Genomic DNA, 8,805 nt, shown 5'->3' on the forward strand with positions numbered 1-8,805 from the left:
ACGTTTGCCTGGGCAAAATTGTTGGCACCCTTCCATTAAAGAAAGAACACACAATGGGCACTGAAATAAATTGAAACTGACAAAAGTAATAATAGATTTAATAGTAAAATTGACTAATGAAAACCAGACATTGCTTTTAGAATTATGATTCAGCAGAAGCTTTAAAAAAACAACAACTAATCAACCGTTTCTCCAGGATGTTGGTGCTACAAAAAATGACATAAAGCTACATAAAACAACACAGAGCTAAGAACTTAAATCCTAGCCACATAAAGTTCATGATGTGCAACCTAGTGCAACAGTGTGAGACAAGGACAGTGCAAACAGACAATACAAGTACTAAAAAATAAAATTCACAAAGTACACAAAAATAACGCTGATTAGTGTGCATACTGTATTATAAAGTACATGGTGTGCAAAAACAGCAGTTAAGTGAGTGATGTACAGTCCAGTGTAGTTCACATAGTTGGGTGTGTGTTTGGTATAGTTCAGTTCTGTTTGTTGAGAAGCGTGATGGCTTGAGATAAGAAACTATTGCACAGGCAGGTTGTGAGGACCCGAATGCAATGGTACCTTTCTCCACATGGCAAGACGGTCTAGAGTGTGTGTGAGGGGTGTGTGGGATCATCCACAATGGTCTTGGCTTTACAGATGCGGCATGTGTTATGAATGTCCAAGATGGAGGGAAGAGAGATTCCAATGATCACCTCAGCTGTCCTCACTATCCACTTCAGTGTCAGGGTACAGACAGTAATGCTTATCAGTAATTCTTTAATTCTTCAGTAAGACAGTAATTCTTATCTGCTCAGGATGCTCTCCATGGTCCCTCTATAGAACGTGGAAAAAATGAGGGAGGGAGATGGGCTTTCCCCAGCCTTGGTAGTAAATAGAGGCTCTGTTTTGCTTTCTTACTGATGGAGCTGGCATTGAGTGACAAGATGAGCTTCTCTGCCAGATGAACACCAAGAAATTTGGTTCTCTTAAAGATCTTCATGGAAGATCCATCAATGTTCAATGGAGAGTGGTCTCTCTGTGCTCTCCTGAAGACACCCACTATCTCTTTATCTGAACATTGACAAAACTTTGTTAACTCTGCACCAGGAAGCTTCACCACTTAGACACATAGTTCTTACTGATGAGGTTCACTGAGGTCGTGTCATCAGCAAACTTAATGATGTGGCTGTGCATTGCTATGCAGTCATGAGTCAGCAGAGTGAACAGCAGTAGACTGAGCACACAGAACTGATGTTTTGTTCTAAGCCATTCTTGGGTTTTTCTCTGTGTTTTAGGTTATTACCCTGTTGGAGGACCTGTGACTGGGACCAAGCTTTTTGTGATTGGGTAGCACATTTCGTTCCAGAATGCCTTGATAGTCTTGAGATTTCATTGTACCCTGCACAGATTCAAGACACCCTGTGCCAGATGCAGCAAAGCAGCACCAGAACAAAACCAAGCCTTCTGCATGTTTCACAGTTGCTACAGTGGTCTTTTCTTTGCATGCTTCATTTTCGCATCTGTGAACATAGAGCTGATGTGACTTGCTCCAAAAAGCTCAATAACTCCAAAAAACAAGATTCTAGATATATGTTCAACTCATCCGACATTCGAACATATGTGTAGATTCTAATTTGATGCCTAGCTTAACATCATGAATAACTGCAACACCTCCTTCCCTGCCTGTTAGGAGTGGCTGATGTATATACTGTAACTATAACCAGGTAGACAAGCTTCGTTTAATGTGACAAACTCATTTAATTCATACTAACATAACATATGTAGCCACAAAAATAAGTTAACTGAGTCAGTTCCTCTAATTGTTTTTTACAGACCTACTGAACTTCTGTTTCTTTATACAAAGCAGTAATATTTGGAGACTTTAATATTAATTTTTCAAGTTATATCCTCTGAGAACAGCAGTTGTTTCCATCTTAGATTTGGTAGGGGTTAACCAGAATGTAATAAAACCAACTTATAATGGATGTCACTCTCTTTATCTCGTTCTAAACCTCGGATTAAATAGACTTTTGTCCAAAAGTATTGGCACCCCACCGGGTATTCACGTGACGTCATGTGTAGCCCCGCCCCCAACAAACTGTTCTATGCAGTATAATAATAAGTAGAATTCCATAATGACTGCACTTTTGACATGAAATTTCAAAACACTTAGTAGTCACTTTTGAAATGTTAAAACACTTAGTAGCCACTTTTGTCCAAAAGTATTGGCACCCCACCGGATATTCACGTGATGTCACGTGTAGCCCCACCCCAAAATAAGCGAAATCCAAAAGTTAGCACAACATGGACGTCATATATCAAAACACTCAGCCCGATGAGGGGAAGTGCCTCACGCGTGTTTTTGTCACGTCACGTGACGTCACGTGTAGCCCCGCCCCCAAAGTAAGCGAAATCAAAAAGTTAGCACAACATGGACATGTCATATATCAAAACACTCAGCCCAATGAGGGGAACTTGCCACGTGCAAGCACCATTCACATTTTCTTCAGGAAATGTACATTCTAGTTATTATTATTATTAATGGTGCTTGAAAAGCATCATTATTGTTATTCTGCATACTTATTATTATTATTATTATTCTTCCGGACACTTTTTCGGCACGTAACTTGTCCCGCAGCTTTTGTCCTAGACCCATGAATGAGGTGTCAAATCGACCGGCTCATTGAGGACAGGTGTGCTATGACTTTTATAAGCGATCGGAATTCCAGAATTCCCGGTACGGAAGCTCAAAGGGTTTTTTTTTTTCCCATAGACTTGAATGGGGAATTCTTAAAATTCTTTTGTTCTCTCTGTAGATGTAAAGGACACTCTCAATACATGTAACTATCAACTCCACACTATCAATCCAATGTTTCCACAAGTATTGGCCCCCAGTCAATACACTTTTGTCCAAAAGTATTGGCACCCCACCGGGTATTTACGTGACGTCACGTGTAGCCCCACCCCCAAAATAAGCGAAATCCAAAATTTTGCACAACATGGACATGTCATATATCAAAACACTCAGCCCAATGAGGTGAACTTGCCACGTGCAAGCACCATTCACATTTTCTTCAGGAAATGTACATTCTAGTTATTATTATTATTATTATTATTAATGGTGCTTGAAAAGCATCATTATTGTTATTCTGCATACTTATTATTATTATTATTCTTCCGGACACTTTTTCGGCGCGTAACTTGTCCCGCAGCTTTTGTCCTAGACACATGAATGAGGTGTCAAATCGAGCGGCCCGTTGAGGAGAGGTGTGCTATGACTTTTATAAGCGATCGGAATTCCGGAATTCCCGCTACGGAAGCTCAAAGGGGTTTTTTTTCCCATAGACTTGAATGGAGAATTCTTAAAATTCTTTTGTTCTCTCTGTAGATGTAAAGCACACTCTCAATACATGTAACTATCAACTCCACACTATCAATCCAATGATTCCACAAGTATTGGTCCCAGTCACTACACTTTTGTCCAAAAGTATTGGCACCCCACCGGGCATTCACGTGATGTCATGTGTAGCCCCGCCCCCAAAATACTGTTCTATGCAGTATAATAATAAGTAGAATTCCATAAGACTGCAGTTTTGAAAAAAATGTCATGAAATGACATGAAATGTCAAAACACTTAGTAGTCACTTTTGTTCAAAAGTATTGGCACCCCACCGGGTATTCACGTGACATCATGTGTAGCCCCGCCCCCAACAAACTGTTCTATGCAGTATAATAATAAGTAGAAATATAGCTGCAAGCAGTGATACTGGGGTCAAGCCGATCAGATGCGCTCACAACATGTCGTTGATGAACCATACCAAGTTTCGTAGCGATATGGCATTGCATTCGTAAAATGTGCGTGTGTGTGTGAGTGTCTGTGTGTGTGAGTGTGTGTGAGTGTGTGAGTGTGTGTGTGTCTCTGTGTGTCTGTGTGTGTGTGAGTGCGTGTGTGTGTGTGCATGTCTGTGTGTCTGTGTGTGTGTGTGTGTGTGTGAGAGTGTGTGAGTGTGTGTGTGTGTGTGTGTCTGTGGGAGTGTGTGTGTGTGTAGGTGTGAGTGTGTGTGTAAGTGTGAGTGTGTGAGTGTGTGTGTAAGTGTGAGTGTGTGAGTGTGTGTGTAAGTGTGTGAGTGTGTGTGTAAGTGTGAGTGTGTGTGTAAGTGTGAGTGTGAGTAAGTGTGCGAGTGTGAGTGAGTGTGAGTGAGTGTGTAACTGTGAGTGTGTGTATGTGAGTGTGAGTGTGCGAGTGAGTATGTGAGTGTGCGAGTGTGAGTAAGTGTGCGAGTGTGAATGAGTGTGTGTGTGTGTGTGTAAATGTGTGTGTGTGTGAGTGTGTGTGTGTGTGTGTGTGTGTGTGAGTGTGTCTGTGTGAGTGTGCATGTGTGTGTGTCTGTGTGTCTGTGAGTGTGTCTGTGTGTGTGTGTGTGTGTAAATGTGTGTGTATGTGAGTATGTGTGTGAGTATGTGAGTGTGCGAGTGAGTATGTGAGTGTGCGAGTGTGGAAACTTGGTATGTTTCATCAGCGACATGTTCTGAGCGCATCTGATCGGCTTGACCCCGTGTGTGTGTGTGTGTGTGTGTGTGTGTGTGTGTGTCTCTGTGTGTGTGTGTGTGTTTGTGTGCATGTCTGTGTGTCTGTGTGTGTCTGTGTGTGTGAGTGTGAGTATGTGAGTGTGAGTGTGTGTGTCTGTGTGTGTATGTGTGTCAATGTGTGTGTCAGTGTGTGTGTGTGTTCCTCGTATGTGAAAACATACTTGACAATAAAGTGTGTGTGTGTGTGTGTGTGTGAGTGTGTCTGTGTGAGTGTGTCTGTGTGAGTGTGTGTGTGTGTGTGTGTGTGTATGTGTGTGAGAGAGTGTGTGTGAGAGTGTGTGTGTGTGTGTGAGAGAGTGTGTGTGTAAATGTGTGTGTATGTGAGTGTGTGTGTGAGTGTGCGAGTGTGTGTGTAAATGTGTGTGTAAGTGTGTGTTCCTCGTCTGTGTGAGTGTGTGTGTCTGTGTAAGTGTGAGTGTCTGTGTGTGTGTGTGTGTGTCTGTGTGTGTGTGTGAGTGTCTGTGTGTGTCTGTGTGTGTGTGTGAGAGGGTGTGTGTGTGTGAGTGTGATTGTCTGTGTGTGTCTGTGTGTGTGTGTGAGTGTGTCTGTGTGAGTGTGTGTGTGTGTCTGTGTGAGTGTGTGTGTGTGAGTGTGTGTGAGTGTCTGTGTGTGTCTGTGTGTGTTTGTCTGTGTGTGAGAGTGTGTGTGTGTGAGTATGTGAGTGTGTTAATGTTTTCGATTGTGAGTGTGTGTGTAAATGTGTGTGTAAGTGTATGTGTGTGTGTGTGTGTGAGTGTGTGTGTGTGTGTGTGTGTGAGAGAGAGTGTGTGTGTGTGTAAATGTGTGTGTATGTGAGTGTGTGTGAGTATGTGAGTGTGCGAGTGTGTGTGTAAATGTGTGTGTGTTCCTCATCTGTGTGTCTGTGTGTGTGTCTGTGTGAGTGTGAGTGTGAGTGTCTGTGTGTGTGTGTGTGTCTGTGTGTGTGTGAGAGGGTGTGTGTGTGAGAGGGTGTGTGTGTGAGTGTCTGTGTGTGTGTGTGTGTGTGTGTGTGTGAGTGTGTGTGAGTGTGAGTGCGTGTGTGAGTGTGTCTGTGTGAGTGTGTGTGTGTGTGTGTGTGAGTGTGTGTGAGTGTGTGTGAGTGTGTGTGAGTGTCTGTGTGTGTCTGTGTGTGTGTGAGAGAGAGAGTGTGTGTGTGAGTATGTGAGTGTGCGAGTGTGAGTAAGTGTGTGTGTGTAAATGTGTGTGTAAATGTGTGTGTAAGTGTGTGTGTCCCTCATAAAGACCTTTCTGATTCTGGTTCTGATTCTGATTTTGCAAGAATTTTGCCTAAACATACTTGGCAATAAAGACCTTTGTGATTCTGATTCTGATTCTGATGTTGCAAGAATTTTGCCTCTAGGCCTTACGATTCAGCACAAAATTGGGTTTTTGGACTGTTGGTGGCGCTAGACGGTTTGAGCTAGACACACCAAGGTTGCTACAGTAACTTCTAAGACTGGCCTCTACATGTGTGCCAAATTTCATAACTTTCCTACATACGGTTCTATGGGCTGCCATTGACTTCAATGACGGACGGAAGAATAATAATAATAATAATAATTAAAGCTGCAAGCAGCATTTCCCGGGTTCAAGCGTTTAAGGCCTTTAGGGAGTTTAAGGCCTTAAAGGATTTTCACATACACAAAGTGACCCGCAAGTTACAGAGGGTGGCACCCGCTCCTAACCTAGTGTCTCTAATACAGAAAAGCTTACCAACGTGTTGCACAATATATGTCATGTGAAGTACTCACCTGTCCGGTTTTCCCTAAAATAAACAAAGTCATATCCATAAAGCGAAGAAACACAAGCATCCAGATGCAGAACGAGTGACCCACAAGTCACATACACAAAGTGACCGGCAAGTCACATACATAAAGTGACCCTCAAGTCACATACACATAGTGACCCGCAAGTCACATACACAAAATTTTAGGATGTTGAATGCATGGAATGCATTGGGGTTGTTTACCATGTTGCTATGACAACATGGTAAACTCTGATTCTAGAACTGTGTTTGGACTGTGATGTCACACAGGATAATGAAGATTGACAGGAGATGTCCAATTTTAGGGATCTGAAAAGATAGATAGTGGAGCAAAGAGAGAGAGAGAGAGAACAAGAACAAACAATCGCCACGGTTTTTGAACTGTGACCTCAGTTTGACCTCTTTCACATGTGTCCCAGGTTTGGTGTTGATAGCTCATTTAGTTCTTGAGTTATTGACATTTTAGTAAAACTGGTTTTGGGGCCCCTTAAGGACCCTGAATCAAAATTTCGACTTTTTTTCGAAGATTATTGACATTGAGACTCCAGAGAATATTACTGCACTGGATTGGTCTCAACCAGGCGAAAAACCTAGGACTAGTTTGCAAAAGTAGGTTTCGGACAAAATGCACTATAGTGAAAAAATTTAATGGCGGAGATGAAATAGGAGATATACGTTTTTTAAGTCATGAGCCAAGGATTCCAATGATATAAAGCACTTGAGATTTGGACATAGGGGTTTTAGGGGTTTAGGGGTTATGGGGACAAACACGTTTTGGGGCGCTGAAGCGCCCCAAATTGTCCGATTCCGCTGAGATTTTGGCCCTGAGTAACTGTGACCAGTACTACCATCTGACCAAGTTTGAGCTCTCTAGGCCTTACGGTTTGGGCTGCACGATCGTTTCTAGGGCGGAATAATAATAATAATAATAATAATAATAATAATAATAATAAAAATCCTAACAAAAACAATAGGTTTCCAGCGCTTCGTGCTTGAACCCTAATAATAATAATAATAAGAAGAAGAAAACTAACGATAACAATAGGTGTCTACGCCCCTTCGGGGCTTGAGCTGCAAGCAGCGATACCGGGGTCAAGCCGATCAGATGCGCTCAGAAGATGTCGCTGATGAACCATACCAAGTTTGGTGTGTGTGTCTGTGTGTGTGTGTGAGTGTGAGTGTGTGTGAGTGTGTGTGAGAGTGTGTGTGTGTGTGAGAGAGTGTGTGTGTGTGTAAATGCGTGTGTATGTGAGTGTGTGTGAGTATGTGAGTGTGCGTGTAAATGTGTGTGTAAGTGTGTGTGTTCCTCGTCTGTGTGAGTGTGTGTGTCTGTGTGAGTGTGAGTGTCCGTGTGTTTGTGTGAGTGTCTGTGTGTGTGTGAGAGGGTGTGTGAGTGTGAGTGTGAGTGTGTGTGTGAGTGTGTGTGTGAGTGTCTGTGTGTGTGTGTGTGTGTGAGTGTGTGTGTGTGTGTGTGTGTGAGAGAGAGAGTGTGTGTGTGTGTAAATGCGTGTGTATGTGAGTGTGTGTGAGTATGTGAGTGTGCGAGTGTGTGTGTAAATGTGTGTAAGTGTGTGTGTTCCTCGTCTGTGTGAGTGTGTGTGTCTGTGTGAGTGTGAGTGTCTGTGTGTGTGTGTGAGTGTCTGTGTGTATCTGTGTGTGTGTGTGACAGGGTGTGTGAGTGTGTGTGTGAGTGTCTGTGTGTGTTTGTGTGTCTGTGTGTGTGTGTGTGAGTGTGTATGTGAGTGTGAGTGCGTGTCTGTGTGTGTGTGTCTGTGTGTGTGTCTGTGTGTGAGTGTGTGTGTGTGTCTGTGTGTCTGTGTGTGTGTGTGAGAGAGTGTGTGTGTGAGTATGTGAGTGTGCGACTGTGAGTAAGTGTGTGTGTTCCTTATAAAGACCTTTCTGATTCTGGTTCTGATTCTGATTTTGCAAGAATTTTGCCTAAACATACTTGGCAATAAAGACCTTTGTGATTCTGATTCTGATTCTGATGTTGCAAGAATTTTGCCTCTAGGCCTTACGATTCAGCACAAAATTGGGTTTTTGGACTGTTGGTGGAGCTAGACGGTTTAAGCTATACACACCAAAGTTGCTACAGTAACTTCTAAGACTGGCCTCTACATGTGTGCCAAATTCCATAACTTTCCTACGTACGGTTCTATGGGCTGCCATTGACTTCAATGGCGGAAAACGGAATAATAATAATAATAATAAATATAGCTGCAAGCAGCGATACCGGGGTCAAGCCGATCAGATGCGCTCAGAACATGTCGCTGATGAACCATACCAAGTTTCGTAGCTATATGGCATTGTATTGGTAAAATACTGAACTTGACGTAAAAATTCAAAATGTGTGTGTAGGTGTGTGTGTGTAAGTGAGTGTGTGAGTGTGTGAGTGTGTGTGTAAGTGTGTGAGTGTGTGTGTAAGTGTGAGTGTGTGTGTAAGTGTTTGTGTAAGTGTGTGTGTAAGTGTGTGTGTA

This window comes from Tachysurus vachellii, chromosome 11 (assembly GCF_030014155.1).
Source record: "Tachysurus vachellii isolate PV-2020 chromosome 11, HZAU_Pvac_v1, whole genome shotgun sequence".
Lineage (NCBI taxonomy): Eukaryota > Metazoa > Chordata > Actinopteri > Siluriformes > Bagridae > Tachysurus > Tachysurus vachellii.